Below are 14,533 nucleotides of genomic sequence, written 5' to 3'. Positions count from 1 at the left end.
TATATATATATATATATATATATATATATATATATATATATATATATATATATATATATATAATGTCTATATAGTAATAAACAAAGCCAGAAGAGGGTATCATGTCTCCTAGAACTGCAGTTACAGACAGTGGGAACCCACGGTGTGGGGATAAGAATCAAATCTGGGTCCTCTGCAAGAGCACCCAGTGCTCTTAACCTCTGAACCATCACTCCAGCTCCATCTTGTAAGGTATTATTATTATTATTATCATCATCATCATCATCATCATCATCATTTACCATTTATTCACTACATATCCCAGTTATAGCCTCTTCCTCCTCTCCTCGCAGTCCCATTGTCCCTTTTTCTCCCTGTCCCTCTTTCCTAGACACTGATGGGGAAGTCCTCCTCCCCTACTGTCTGACCCTAGCCTATCAGGTCCCATCAGGATGGCCTGGATCCTCTTCCTCTGTGGGCTGGCTAGGTCAGCCCACCAGGGGAGAAGTGATCAAGGAGCAGGCAACCTAGTTCATGTCAGAGACTCTCTTATCCCCTTACTAGGGAACCCACATTCTGACTGAGCTGTCTATAGGCTACATCTGAGCAGGGGGTCTAGGTCTTCTCTATGCATGGTCTTTGGTTGATGCATCAATAAGTTATTAAGTAAGAAAGAAACAGGGTAGTTTCTGGAACATTCTTTAGTTTTTAGTGCTTTTTCCTTTAGCTTCCACATCATTTAGTTTAAAATGTGGTTTTTGGTCCCAGAAGTTTTTCACTCTTAAGGACCTGGGCTTTACCTTGACAATGGATAAAAAATGGGCTGGAAGAAGTTCAGATTTATGGGGACTTTGTATAGGCAGACCCTAGTAGCAATGATTCTCTTGAGTATCCATCTCCATATCTTCCTTGAATAAAAAATAAGCCTTAATATCATCACTCTGTGATCATTTGTAGTTCTTCTGTTACCTGCAGCCACATTTAATTCCCACGGCTAGATTAGGTCTCACAGAGTAGGCAATAATGCAAGACATTAAACCATCCAACATCAATATTCTGGGCTAATGCAATCCCCTACCTCCTCAACCAGATTCTGCAGTATCTCTTCTTTTCATGATGGAACTTTCTGGAAAATTAACCACTATTTATGAAATTATACATTTTAAGAATGTGAAGAAATTAAAGGAAGTGTCAGTCTACTGTCTGCAACTGTTCAAAGCAAAACCCTGAAACTGCTTCAGAAATGCAATTATTTGTAGTTTGTCAAATCTGGTCAATATTAATATCTACAAGCAGATTCATGCAAACACCAAAATTTCCTGTGTGTTTTGCTCTAAACGCTCATGCCTGTTACCCTGGAGAACGGCTCTCTTTAGCTGTACTGGCAGACGCTATCTGTGCACAGGTGTCAGTAGTTGTTATTCATGCTTCTATGTTTCCAGCTGGAAAAAGAGACTGCAGAGTGAGAAAAAAATCTGCAAAGAGTTATCAGATTGGTGGGGAACCTTGTGTTCCACACCTCTCTGAGTTTTTTGTCATATGCATTGTTAGGCAGAGCATTCTGGGTTCAGAGTAGTTCATTTCACATCATTTTATATAAAGCACTTTTATTCACCACATCCTGGACAATGGCTAGAGTTGTTGCATTCTAAAGGGAATTGCAATCTCAATTGAAATGTAACTTAAGAAAAGAGAAAGATGAGCAGATACCGTTAATATTTCTTACATGGAAAAACAAACGGGAGAAAAGAACCAGAATGCTAATGTTGCTTATCTCTGCGAGGTTAGAAGCAATTCATTCCTTCCTTGTATTTTCTAAATATACTGCAATGTGTATCATTCAATTTCCTGAAATGCTTTATTAAATAAACAAAATAGATATGAGAGTGAAAAAATATTAGGAAAATCACCATGGCAAAAGAAAAAAAAAATCGCCCGACAATTCTCATTTATCTTTATTTGGGGAAGACAGCAAAGTCATAGCTACCTCAAAGACCCGGTGAGCCCACAGTCTATTTATGCTGGTGGTCCGGAGACACCTGTGTAAGTATCCTTTAGGTTCCTTCATCTCTTGGTTTTCTCCTCTGTGCAATTGTACCTGGGCATCGAAGCTGATGAAAAAAACTGAAAACTGACGTGAGAGCACCTGGGCGTCAGTTTCCAGCTGATGAATGAATGATCTGTGCATATCATTGTCGCAGCAGATGTTCAGTCAGTTCAGGAAGTGCTCTGTGGAAGCACACTGATGTGCGTGTGAGAAACCAAGATGAAGCAGACGGCGCTTCTGCCTCCGTGGAGGTCGCCGCTGAGCTGGACTGGTAAGAATCCTATCAAAGGAGTGATAATTCAATGGTCTCCACTGAAGACATAAAAGAATGTCTACTGGAAAGTTTTAAGTTATGGAAGGCAGAATATTCCACTGTAAGGAAATAAAGACATAGTCTGACAAAGAAAACAAGAATCCCGAATTCCAGGGTTAACTATCACAACTATTATGAGCTAAGATAAGAATTCTCTCTGAATTTCAGAGTCAACTTTTGCAGTTAGAATATTCCTGTCTAATGAGTAAGAAAGAAGCATCTGTAAACTGACCTAATGCTTTGTGAATGAACTGGTCTGTGACTGGACCTAACGTCTTTAATAGCCACAGGTTGAAGCTTATATGTGAGGATGAATGCACATGTGTGAGCATGTGCTTACACGAGTATGGAATATGGTATAAAAGATACCATAATTAATCCTGGATCGTTTGTATGATACAAAACCAGCTACTCTCTTTCCTGTTTGCCTACTGAGCAACAGAAGCACAGAAATGGTAAAGGAGGTTTCCTCAAGTCACAGGAAGGTGAATTTTAGGGAGCCTTTCAATGGCTTTGGAAATTGCACTTAAAACACTGTAGTAACCTGTGCATTTCAGAATGACAGCCAAGCCTGAGCAAAGGAACAGAAGTAGATAAGCAAGAAAGCGGGGAGTGGGAGAAGAGCAGCAGATGACCCCAGAAACAGTAAGCCCTAGATATACGAACTGAAGTCACTATGCGAGACATTGATTCAAATTCTGAACTATTATTATAAATATTTAATCATCTACAAAGTAAGGCCAATTCAATGTTCCTCTCAGGGTTGATACAGAGATCGAATAACACCTGAAACCTGTTCATTGGTGTCTGAAAGGTGGTGACTATTTAAAGAATTGAAGCTCTTATTATGAATGGACCAGTGCCTCAGACTGGCCAAGCCAGGTGCATGTGGAGGTAAGAGGCAGACAATAATTACCACGATGGCATTATAACCCAGTCTCGAAGAATCACAGTGCCTCGCCAGGAAGTTTGGAATGTTATAAACTGGTGGAATGTCTCAAGGAGACTTCATCCCTGCCAGTATTAAATGGCATAACTGCTTAAACGTTTACTCAGTAGTCAGAAAAAAAAAGGTAGTAACTGCATGACAACCATGAGCTAAGGACATGGCTCATAAATGTTCATAAAAACATAGAAAATAAGCCATATTCCTATACATGGGCACTAACTACCCAGTTATCAGATTACTGAAAATTCTAGGTCAAAACGTACATCATTAAATTCTAGAAGTGTCACTCTCTACAGGCCTGAAATTATGAATGAAAAAATTTTAAGCAAGAAATGTTGAGCTCCTTTTATTCATTTAACATCCGAAGGTTAATATCATATTTATGACCTCTGGTTTTGAGGAGCTGAAAATGTATTCAGACGAGAAAAAGACAGAAATACACGACCTAAAAATGTAGAAGTCTGAATTCAACTCAGTTGGACACTTATAAGCTAAAAATAAAAGCAGAGCACAGCAGAGCACATTTGGCAATAAATTATCAATATTTGTTTAATATGGGACATGTTTTCCATGTTGCTAAGAGATTTTCATACTTTATTTAATCTCTATAGCATAATCACATAATTACTACTTTCATCGCACTTTTAGATGAGTAAACTGAGGCTCAAAGAAATTAAGCAATTTGTTTTCATACACAAAAATAGTAAATGGCTCGAGATGAGCTGGAAACTGATATTTGCTGCTCTATTCTTTCCTGAAAACCGACAACATTATCAGCCTCCTCTAACCATAGCTCAGGAACCTTCACCACTGAGCTACCTCCATCGCCTATGAGCAACACACCCACTGTGAACTCCAAAACCACGAATGACAAGAACAACAAATCCCCCCCTTGCCATCAAACTCTGATAATGAAATCACCCTACCGCCTCCATCGCTGCTGGATGGGCATCAGCCATGCCCTCTCCAACATTTCTTCCATTCAAAAACACTAATTTCTTTAAAACCAAATCTTCTAAGAATAAATTTTGTTGAGAAACCCTCTAATAAATTTCTTTCCCAGCTTCCTGCAATAGGAAGCTGCTCCCATTCAAAGCAATGGCTCTCTATTTTTCCACCCATAGATAATTTCTGTGCTATTTTTGTGACTTAAACAAACAACACGCATAATTAATCCCATTTCAAGGGGTCATACAACATTGTATCTTATAGTCTAGAACCTTTTTACAAACTTTAAATGAATGTAGTATCTAAAACAATGCATCTAGCTGAGGGTGATAGCCAGAATCTGTACTTTCCAAAAAGTGAGCTACAAACCAGCATCAGAAACATGCGAACCTGTCAGAAATTCAGAATCTGGGTCTGCTGCCCAACATAAAGTTTAGGTCTGCTGGTGCACACCTGTAATTCCATTGCACAGGAGTCATAGGCAAGAGGATTCTTGGGGCTTGCTGGCCAGTCAGCGTAGCAGATTCTGTGTGCTCCAGATTCATTAAAAGAGAAGGTTTCAAATAATTAAGGTAGAGAATTGTTAAAGAAGGCACCTGGTGTCACCTGCTGGCCTCCATGAGCCAACATGCCCACCCCCTCACCCCCAACACATGGAGAAAGAAATATAAAATCTCAGGCCCCACCCCTAAGGTACTAAGGAGAGTCCACGTTTTGTCAGGATCCCCCAAGTAGCTTGTAGCATTTTAAAACTTAAGCAGCGCTGCATTAATTCCTTTAGCTAAATCTAACCTTCTGCACAAAGTAGCCATTAAGTTCGTCCAGTATCTCATGAGACACCTTAATTCAGATTCGTAAGAAACAGAAATATTTCCTTTTCAAATAATATTTTAGAGTAGAGATGCTTTCAAGAAGCTGGGGATCTAGCCAGTCTGTCACTGAGAGAGAAAAGCTCAAGCAAGCATCTTTAACAAGGGAGAAGGCAGAATCTGGTCCAATAGGGATTTTGAAACCTGCGGAAAATCATCTGAAAAGGTGTCGGCAACAAGGAGAAACACAGACAGCAGATAGAATGTGTTCTTTAAACAGAGCAGTGATGAGGAGGACATGGGAAAATACTGCCCCCTTTGAAGTGGAGAAGGCAGGCAAAGCTGGGAAAAGCTGGTAACGGAAGGCGTGATTTCCCTCTCTCCCTTGGTATATACAGTAATCAATTTATTTTCTGTAATCAGTTTTGAAGAACGGCAACCTGAGTGACCGGTGCGGTTCAGGATCACCCCAGGGATGAAATGCATGTCTTTTTCCTGTCCCTTCCTGCCATTCAACTCTCTCCCTATCCCTAGTCCGGGTTTTTCTCTTAACGCTGGAGGATTCGCTGCTTTTTTTTTTTTTTTTTTTTTTTGCAATTTCTGCCTTTGAAAAATCTGTACACCTTTGTCGCCTTCTCTGAATAAACTCTGTAATTAAGATCTATTTCTGAAATATTTATAGATGCTTGCCATGGGCCTCTTCTGATATTTAGAATCATAAGATTTTTTTTCTTTTACATTATGGAAGCAAGCCTGTGGGAAGCAAAACAGTCTGACCCTGTGCCCTTACAGCCCTGCGTATTTACTCTTTTCCCTCTGAGTTCCTACCAGCCGGTACTGGAATTGAGGGGATGGGTGATACCCATTCTTGCCTTTATGCAAACATTGCTATCCAGTCTTTACAAAATGCTGCTGTTGGAAACTGGTTACTTTGTCAAAACATTTAACACGTTCACATCTGCCGATACACCTGTACAACAGTAATAAAAATGTGCCTGCCTTGGAAAAGTAAGACAAGGCTATAGATGCTTAGTAAACATGAAACATCACATAGCAAATTTTCAATAAGGAAGAGCCGGTAAAATTCCTGGTTTTTCATTATAAAACAGAAAGTTAAAAACTCCAGCTATAACAGAACATTTAAGTTTTGGCTGTGGCCATCGGGGAAGTTGCACGTTCCTCTTTGCCCTCGGACAAGATATCCTGACAGTTTTAAGCTAAAAGGTTAATACCACGTGAGAGTTTTCTCTGCTAATATATATAACCTAATATGAAGCAGCCTAGGAGGTACAGAAAATTGTGATTACTTATCCACACCTCCTATCTTCCAAATTCCTGAGAACAGACCAAATACAACTAAATTCCAGAGCGGCTTTTACGGAGACACACACGCTCACAGGTGCACAATCCTCCAATGAGTAGATTCCTGACCAAATGATATCTTTAGCAGGGGACTAGGTGGGACAGCATGGCGTGAGGCTTTTCCTGAAGGAGGGCACAGGGGGCTCGTCTCAAGGAGAGCCTTCCGTGACGCAGAAGGCAACACTGCATGCTTGCCTCTCAGCTGTCTGTCAGCAATCTCCTTGATACTGTCAGTATCTGAAATTAACCGCCGCCCGGCTGCTTATTGTCTTCCACCTCCCCCCTCTAGGATGTAAGCTCTTGGCACTCAATTATTCATGTTTTCTTAAATGAATGGATGCATACATTTGTTGTTGCAGATTTTTCCCCCCTTGGCTCCTGGGTTTCTCTCTGGAATTCTCTTTATAAAACAGGAAGTATCTATTTCCCAACTTCATCAGACACGGAATAATTAGTTTCCATTACTACTCAGTAGTGTGTGCCCGCCACTGCCTTCTACTCTGGGTTATTTATTCACTGAGTTAACTGTTAGCCCAAGTAAAGTTTATACTAAGTATAATTAGGAAAGACATTTCCTAGTTCACACGGAATGTGTTGTTAGGCTTTGCTTTGGTTTGCTTTTTGTTGTTGTTTTCTGCTTCCAGGAGATGTGTTCTTTAGAGAAATACAACCGTGAGTGAGGCACCCTGTAAAGATGCACCCGCTCCATTAAAAAAAAAGAGAGAGAGAGAGAGAGCCTAAAAATCAAAGCAGACTTTCTTCCAGAAAAGCATGATCTGTCAGGTCAAAGTTCATATTGTTTCAAAGGGGAAAAAATTATTTTCACCAAGGTGAATTATTATTCTCACTGTCATCCCGAGGTCTGTAAAGCTGAAGAGTAATTACGTACAGGATAATCACCAGCTGCTGTGTGTGGAAGGGCTAAAACGGAAGCAACGCATTGCCCTTATATAGACTGAGGGCTTCCTAAGGGTGGGAACTGCACATTACACTCCTCAGGTCCCTGAGGGGTGGCTGGCCCAGTGTATTATGACCCAGGGAATATTAAATATGCATTAAACAGAGTGAAATTGGCTGGGGCGTATTTCAATGCAAGGAAACTTTGCCTATCAGGAATTACTAAAGCTACAGACTAGGTCCCCGAGAGAAACTTTTTGGCTAGATGTCTTTTAAAAAGAGAACTTGGGGCTAGAGAGATTGTTCGATGGATACAGTGCTCTCTGTACAAAGATGAAGCGTTGAGTCCAGAGCCCCCACACCCATTTGCCCAGCAGCTGAAGCCCACTAGGGCAGATCCCACTAGGGCAGATTATGCTCTGGGTAATGAAAACGGGGAGTGTTAAAGACAGAGGTGGAATTTGTCTCTAAAGCAGTTAGCGCTCCAGTCTCCAAACACGGAAGACAAGATTGATAACAGTGTGTCCCTAAACTCGCAGCTGCCTAATGGACATGTTTAAAGGGGGACAGAAGGAGAGCAGAAAACCTCTTGGATAGCCACAGCATTTTGAAATCAAAGCAATCAGGGATAGTTCCAGAAATGTGGGATTAGCAAGTTAGGTGACTATTTCCTGAACACCCCATCGAGAAATTCCTTTTGTTCAAAGGTTTATTTGCAAATGTGAGGCATTCTGTTTGAAAAGCAGCAGCTTATCCCAAATCAAGTTTATAAGTCACTTTTGATTATGACCTATAGGAAGAAATCTATTTTCCTTTGCAGTCCAGTGCAGACCTTCCCAGACTGAAGTGAGACCAAACTTCCGAGAAACCACACTCCGGCTTCGCAGGCATGCTCCAGTCTGCTGTGTTCTATTTCATTTCGTTACACTGATTTCAGGAACAAGCAACAGATCCCAGAAGGTTACAGCACCAAGCAAACCCTTTCCTAACCAATGGCCCCCACATCCATATCTGCTCTCTAGGCACTTACTGTGTCCACACAGAAAATATTCAGGAAGCATTAAGACAACAACAGTTACGCTTCTGTGAATCCAAGTGCATCCAACAGGTGCACAGCAATTTCGGTATTAATAAATTAATGTAGCAGGCAAAGAGAATTTAATCCCCTCGATAGATTCAGGTCTCAACTCTGATCCCACCCCGGCTATGTCACCTTCCCTGAAATCTGGTTACAGTGACTTCTCGCTTCTCCAAGATTATTTCTGACACAATTAGCACCTCAGTTAATAGAGGCTACCTACGCTTACACCATACATGGTTTAATGCTTTATAACATACGTGTGCTGTTTTCTTGCTAATTCTTAGACATTGTTTTTTTTGTTTTTTTCTTTTTTTCAGTCTGAGTCATGTTTAACCCCATGGCTTTACAAAAACAAGTCCGTCCAATCTGCTATCAGAATACCACTGTTATCAATACGAGGACCACTCAGTGACAACAACAAACCAATTTCCCTGAGCTTACTCTATCACTCAGTGCCAGGGCAGTGACACTTCCTTGTCCCAATCATTTTCCTAATCCATTGACATTTCCGTGGTTGGGGCTACAAAAGGGGAATTCTCAGCATCTGGCCCCCAGCAGTTGCTATAGGAGATACATAAACAATTTTAATAATCCTGTGCTCTTTGTACCCAAAGAAGGTGATTAAGGTTTCAAAAAGAATTTTTAAAAGAAGATTTAATCAGATGTTGGCTGGCTGGCTGCAACTGGGAATTCAGAGAGCCATTGAACCCAGGACAGATGTTAAAGCCCACAGTGAAGATTTGTATCTGAATCCTGAAGTGGAACCTCTCTTCTAATTTTTTATATATATATTAGCACAAATTAATTGTACAAATAGGAAATTTCACGTTTAGGTTTTGTTTATGTTACACAGCATCTCTCTCTGCAAAGCCCCTTCTCCCCCGAATGCCCAGCCCCTTTCCTTGCCACATTTTTTTGCTAACAATATTATTGCCACTTCGATCCAGGACATGAAGGGGCCGAAGATTCTTCCCCTGCCCGTGAGGTGGTGCTTTAGGTTTGAATGCAAGATGAGCCACACTCAGCCCTCTGGGTCACCAGACTGAAAGTGGCAGGGAAAGGGAGGGGGCATAAGGGGGGGAAGGGACCTGCGAAAATGACCCCCATGGAAATTCTGTTTGGGGGGATAATTTGTCCCTGAACTCTGTCTTCCACTGGGACAATGAAAGTCCAAAACTACACATATTAGGGGTCTCTCTGGGTTGAAGAGTCAGGGTTCAAATAAGGACAGAAGCACACACTTTTGTTGTTGTTGTTGTTGTTTTTGCCTGGAGTCACTGATCTTCCAGGGGCGGGACAAGGGCTCCAAGGATGGATGAGCAGCGGGAAAGCTGCAGCCCTTTTCACTAGACACCTGCCCCTCCCTCACCTGGATCTAAGCCCCTAGCCTCTGAGTGCCTAGGAACGTGTTTTGTGTTGCTCTCTGGCTCCCCACCCCCCATCCTGTCATTGCTATTTCTTTTGCTGAGGTGTGTTACTAACCTCGACGGCTACTGCTACCTTGCAATCCCGGGACACCCAAGCTAGCTCATTTTCCTAGCTTTTGCTTGAAAGGTCAGGGGAGAAAGTGCCCGCTGATGCCTGGCTGCACCCAGCACCGGACAGAAGGAGGTGGAGGGCAGTCCGTCCTTGCAAACAACTTGCCTGCCTCCCGGGGTGCGCCTGCCAGTCCCGCCTGCGCCCCGCCTGGAATCAGATTGTCCCGGGCTCCTGCTGCCTCTCAGGGAACAAGAGGAATTGTCCTCCACACCAAGTCAGGCACCCTGTTCTTTCCTAGCCGTCCTCACTTCTGTCACTCCCCCTAACACACTGAACCAGCAACACCCTCTTAGGTGGAGGGCAAAGCCCTCCCAAATCCAACCTGCACCCTAGGTCGCACCTGCGCAAATCCAGAGGGGTCCCGGGCTAGCCGGACCCTCTGGTCTTTTCTTACCCTCTGCCTCCGGGGTCCTTAGCACTCCAGGTCCTGGTCAGCTGTTTTCTCACGCCCCCACCCTAATTCTACTACCGCGCCCCACTACAGACCCCACTCTCCACCGGGTCTCTGGGGCGGTCCCCTGAGCAGCCGCTCTTGGAGCAAGAGTCCCTCTCTCTCTCTCTGGGGTAGGGTTCTTTGGGAAACTCACCTCCCTACGGAATTTGCATCCTCCGGGGGGGAAGGGGCTGGACTCCCAGAAAGCTGCCTCCAGGGACCGGGTTACGATCACTCAGCCCAATCTGTCGACCCTCCTACTCCCTCCCTACTCAGGGTCTAAGTGGGGGTCCCTCTCTCCTGCTCCCCGGCTCTCCGAGCGAGCGAGCGAGCGAGCGCTGGGGGGTACCGGGGACTCCTCGGGGTGTGGAGCAGCGGCAGCGAGCGCAGCCCCTCTCCCGCCGGGGCGCGGGGCCCTGAGGAGCTCGGAGCGGCTGCTAGCCCCTCCCTCCGCGGGCTGGAGGGGCTGACGTGGAGGGAGGGTCCGGGCGGGGCCGGCTCTGCGATCGTCCGCCCCCCGTCGGCCGCGCGTGGGGAGGAGGGCGGGGGTGGCGCGCACCGAAAGGGACTTAAGTCGGAGAAGTTTGCGCACAGCCTCATCTCGGGGCGAGCAGAGGCAGGCTCCGCTAAGGTGAGCCTCCCGCGCTCCGGGGAGCAGAGAGCGGCGGGGAAGGGACCCTTGCCTCAAGCCTAGCCCACCACCCTGGGCTTTGAACTTCTCCCTTAAGGAAGGCTTGAAGGGTCTGGAAATTTGGGAGGTGGGCAAGAGGGAGTGCTCAGGACTAATCCAGTTTGCTCTCCCGTCCAACTAGGAAAGCCAGCCCCCCCCAGACCCTGGGTGGGCTGCACCTTGCGGACTGCAGACCCTCCTGGTTGGAGAGGTGCGCACTTCCGCACCTCACCCTGAGGTTGGTGAAGCCCGAGATCCTGAGAACGCCTGAGCTGTGCCCAGACACCCAGTGAGAGAATTCCTGGTAAGAAGGGGTTTGGGGGGTGGGGGGGTGGGTGAGAGTGGAATGTAAAGATTTGGGGGTCCCGGGAATAGCTAGAGGTGATGGTGAGAATGATACTTTGGTGTTTTGTGGGGTTTTTTAAATTGCAAAATTCTAGTTTGACTGTGGTGTTAGTGGATTTATGGTAGGGTCTACTTTAGTCTCAGTTGCTACACTTTGCCATGATTAGGGGGAAAAAATAGGTGTCTCTGGAAGGTGTTGGAGCTTACAATTTTGTGTTGAGGCGCTCTCTGGTTCCCTGTGAGTTTTGTAATATTATTCATATGAATTTTCTCTCAAAAGTTTTAGACTCCTATTTTATGAAGTCTAAAAATTTCTGGGCTTAAAGTTGTGGCTTTTTCCTAATGTATGTTTAGTGTAGCAAGTATCGGCATCTAGGGGATGAGCTGTCTTGTGCTCGGTCTAGCACTGGTCTTGAGTACAGTAGTGAATGGGTTTGCTTGTTTGGTCATGTTTTACACAGAATTATTTTCCAACAATCATTTATGCATAGCAGCCATTTTTCACACCTATTAGGAAAAATCTGTTGTGTGCATAGTTTCCAAAAGAGCCCTCTATTTCATGATGCTCTTTCCAAGCCTGGGTCAAGAAACGTTTCAACAAATTAATTCCTCTTTTCAGGGCAGTCATTTTTCTCCCCGAGGTCCAAGGAAATCCACTGTCAAAAATCAACAATGCAAGTAGATTTGTCACCTATCATGTCAGCTTTGTTTCTGAAATCTACCTGAAAGTTCTATATACCTTTAATCTAACAGTATATTGTACGTCAGAAAAAGGAGGCATAATCTCTAGATGCCCAGGACTACCTTTGTGGTTTAAGTGATTCCGAGCAAACCCATCTTTTCAAGGATAGTTGTTGAAATTGTTGGGCAACTGGGAGAAAAATGTTCAAAATAAGCTAAAGGTTGACCACGCAGGTCCTGAAACTAATCTTAAATAGCTGCGTGCCAAAGTTCCAGTGTCTGAAATGATAATAGAAGACAAATATTTTTTAAAGTCAAGCCGGTTGACTTGCCGTTAAGGGCAAAGTGGTAATGCTTTTAATGTTATGCCATTTATTAAGCATAATGTGTAATAGCTTGTTCGTGGACTAATATACCTTCAGTAGTTAGATAACTCAGCTTTAAGAAGTTGGAATTGCTGGTTTCATATGCTTTTTTCTTTCTTTTTTCTTTTTTATTTTTTTATGAGAGGAAGTAAGGTGACCGGGTTGCAAAGCCCTCCACTTTCCTGGTATTCACATTCATTTCCATTCTGTTTTAATAGCCCCAAACAACCCTTGGGCTGGAATTTGTTTTGGTTCAACAATGGCTCTAATCTACTGTTAATTTTAAGAACTAACGCCATCAAGTAATATTTGTCATATTGTAAAAATGTTTGTTTACTGACCACACCAACACGTTGAGTAGAGTAAACATAAATTGTTCATTATATGATCCACGAGAAGACGCAACATGTCTCAAATTGTTTCATGATGCTTAGACTGATATTCATTTCACATAAATATGGCCTCTATTTTCCATTTTCTTGTAATTTTGGAAGACAGCAGATGAAAAAAGATAGCCTTTGCTTCAAGCAATTAAAGAAACAAAATTATATATTACTATGCTTATTGCGTGGCATCTCTGTTCTTCATGAACACCCCTTCCCACATTCTTGCAACGTGGATTTGAATGAAAAAAATAATATCTTTTGTTGGTGTTTATTAACGTAAGGTGGAGTGAGCCTGAGAAGCCGGTGATGCTTTCCTGAGAACTTGAACCGGTGTTCTCAACTTGAGCCACAATTAGAATTTTTGTTTAATGAACGACAGAAAGAAAGAAAGAAAGAAAGAAAAAAAAAAACATGCCCGACCCTATGCAACCTAATTAAATCAGAATATCTGGGGAAGAGATCTGTATGTTGATGTATATCTTTAGGTGATTATAACATGCAACCGTGACTGATAAGAATCAGCTGATACAGTTTTCCATAAGATTTGATAGAGCCTGTTAATGTTGGAAGGTCTTGCTGAACATAAATGCTACTTATTGAATTGCTGGTCTGATCTTTGGATTTCATTGAGTCTGTTAATGTTGAAGGATCTTGGTGAAAATAAATGTCATTTGTTGTGTTGTCGGTTTATTTTTTTCCCCGTGTATGTGATGCATATAACTTGATTTTCTAATTAGAAGATTTTATTCCTTGATGTTACATGCTTAAATCATAACAGATCCCAAAAAGATATATTTTCCCCCAAAACAAGCTATCTGGACATCCAGAAAATGCTTTAGTACATGAACTCTAGCTACAAGAAATGTTAAAAAACATAATGCTTTATGAAGCAAGAAATTTGATTTCTTTTTGCTAAGACCTATATGATATACAATGTGCAAACATGTATCTTTTGAAAGGGAAAAAGAAAAAAAAATTAAAGCTTCTTGGCATACCAAGTAATATATTCTGGGTGCCAACTGTGTTCTAATATTTTCATACAAATTAGTTTTGAAAAACTCATAATGAGTTTTTGAGGTAAAAACTACTGCCCTTATTTTATATGAGAAAATTATTTATTTATTTTTTTATATGAGAAAATTTATTTTGCATGAGAAAATTGAGGTTCCATTATCCTAATAAACTTGCTTGATGTCACAAATCAAGTAAGCTAAAGATGTAACCAAACTCATACCTTCTTATTCCGAGTTCAACTGTATCATAAAACACACGTTAAGTGAATATTTATATTCTTAAAATTTTAAAGCCACCATCTAGCTGAAAAAGGTATAAGGTAAGAGCAAAGATTCTGACATAGCTGTGTTCGGGAAGATCTCCTGGCTCCATCACTGTTCGGCTGCACCAATCGGGCAAGTAATTCAACCTTTCTGGGTTATAAAGGCTAAATGTATTTAAAACATTTTATTTAATATGGATTAAATGAATTAACACTTGTAAAGCATTTGGGTAGTTACTTTGTGTCTAGTAGGTTCTATGTAAGTGTTATATTTTTAAATTCCATTTATTCACAAGCATGTTGATTATTTATTAAATGCCAGCCATTGATAGAACATAAAAAGTCATATCCTTGTCCTCAAGGGTTTTGCATCTAGTAGAAAATAAACATAATAAATAGACTGATTATTTTGTGCAGAAGGTAACATTTCTTCCATCTTAAGTATAATTAACA

At 42.2% G+C, this 14,533-nt stretch overlaps 1 protein-coding gene and 1 long non-coding RNA gene across 3 annotated transcripts in view; one reads left to right on the top strand and one right to left on the bottom strand.

The window, feature by feature from the left end:
• LOC129681059 (uncharacterized) overlaps nt 1-10,728 on the bottom strand; it is a 43,709-nt gene extending 32,981 nt beyond the window's left edge. The window contains exon 1 of the long non-coding RNA XR_008720764.1: nt 10,512-10,728. This is a non-coding gene — a long non-coding RNA (uncharacterized LOC129681059). The remainder of the gene's footprint in view (nt 1-10,511) is intronic.
• Nucleotides 10,729-10,915: 187 nt separating this feature from the next.
• The window catches only part of Calcr (calcitonin receptor), an 82,531-nt gene continuing 78,913 nt past the window's right edge, over nt 10,916-14,533 (top strand). For both annotated transcript variants that reach the window (XM_055612973.1, XM_055612971.1), the window contains exons 1-2: nt 10,916-10,988; nt 11,170-11,331. The gene's annotated coding sequence lies outside the window, so the exon portion shown is untranslated. The remainder of the gene's footprint in view (nt 10,989-11,169; nt 11,332-14,533) is intronic.

The sequence above is a fragment of the Psammomys obesus genome, unplaced genomic scaffold (genome assembly GCF_907164565.1).
Source record: "Psammomys obesus unplaced genomic scaffold, mPsaObe1.curated_primary_1811, whole genome shotgun sequence".
NCBI lineage: Eukaryota > Metazoa > Chordata > Mammalia > Rodentia > Muridae > Psammomys > Psammomys obesus.
Note: the sequence above shows the minus strand (reverse complement) of the source record. Positions and strands in the feature narration are given on the sequence as shown.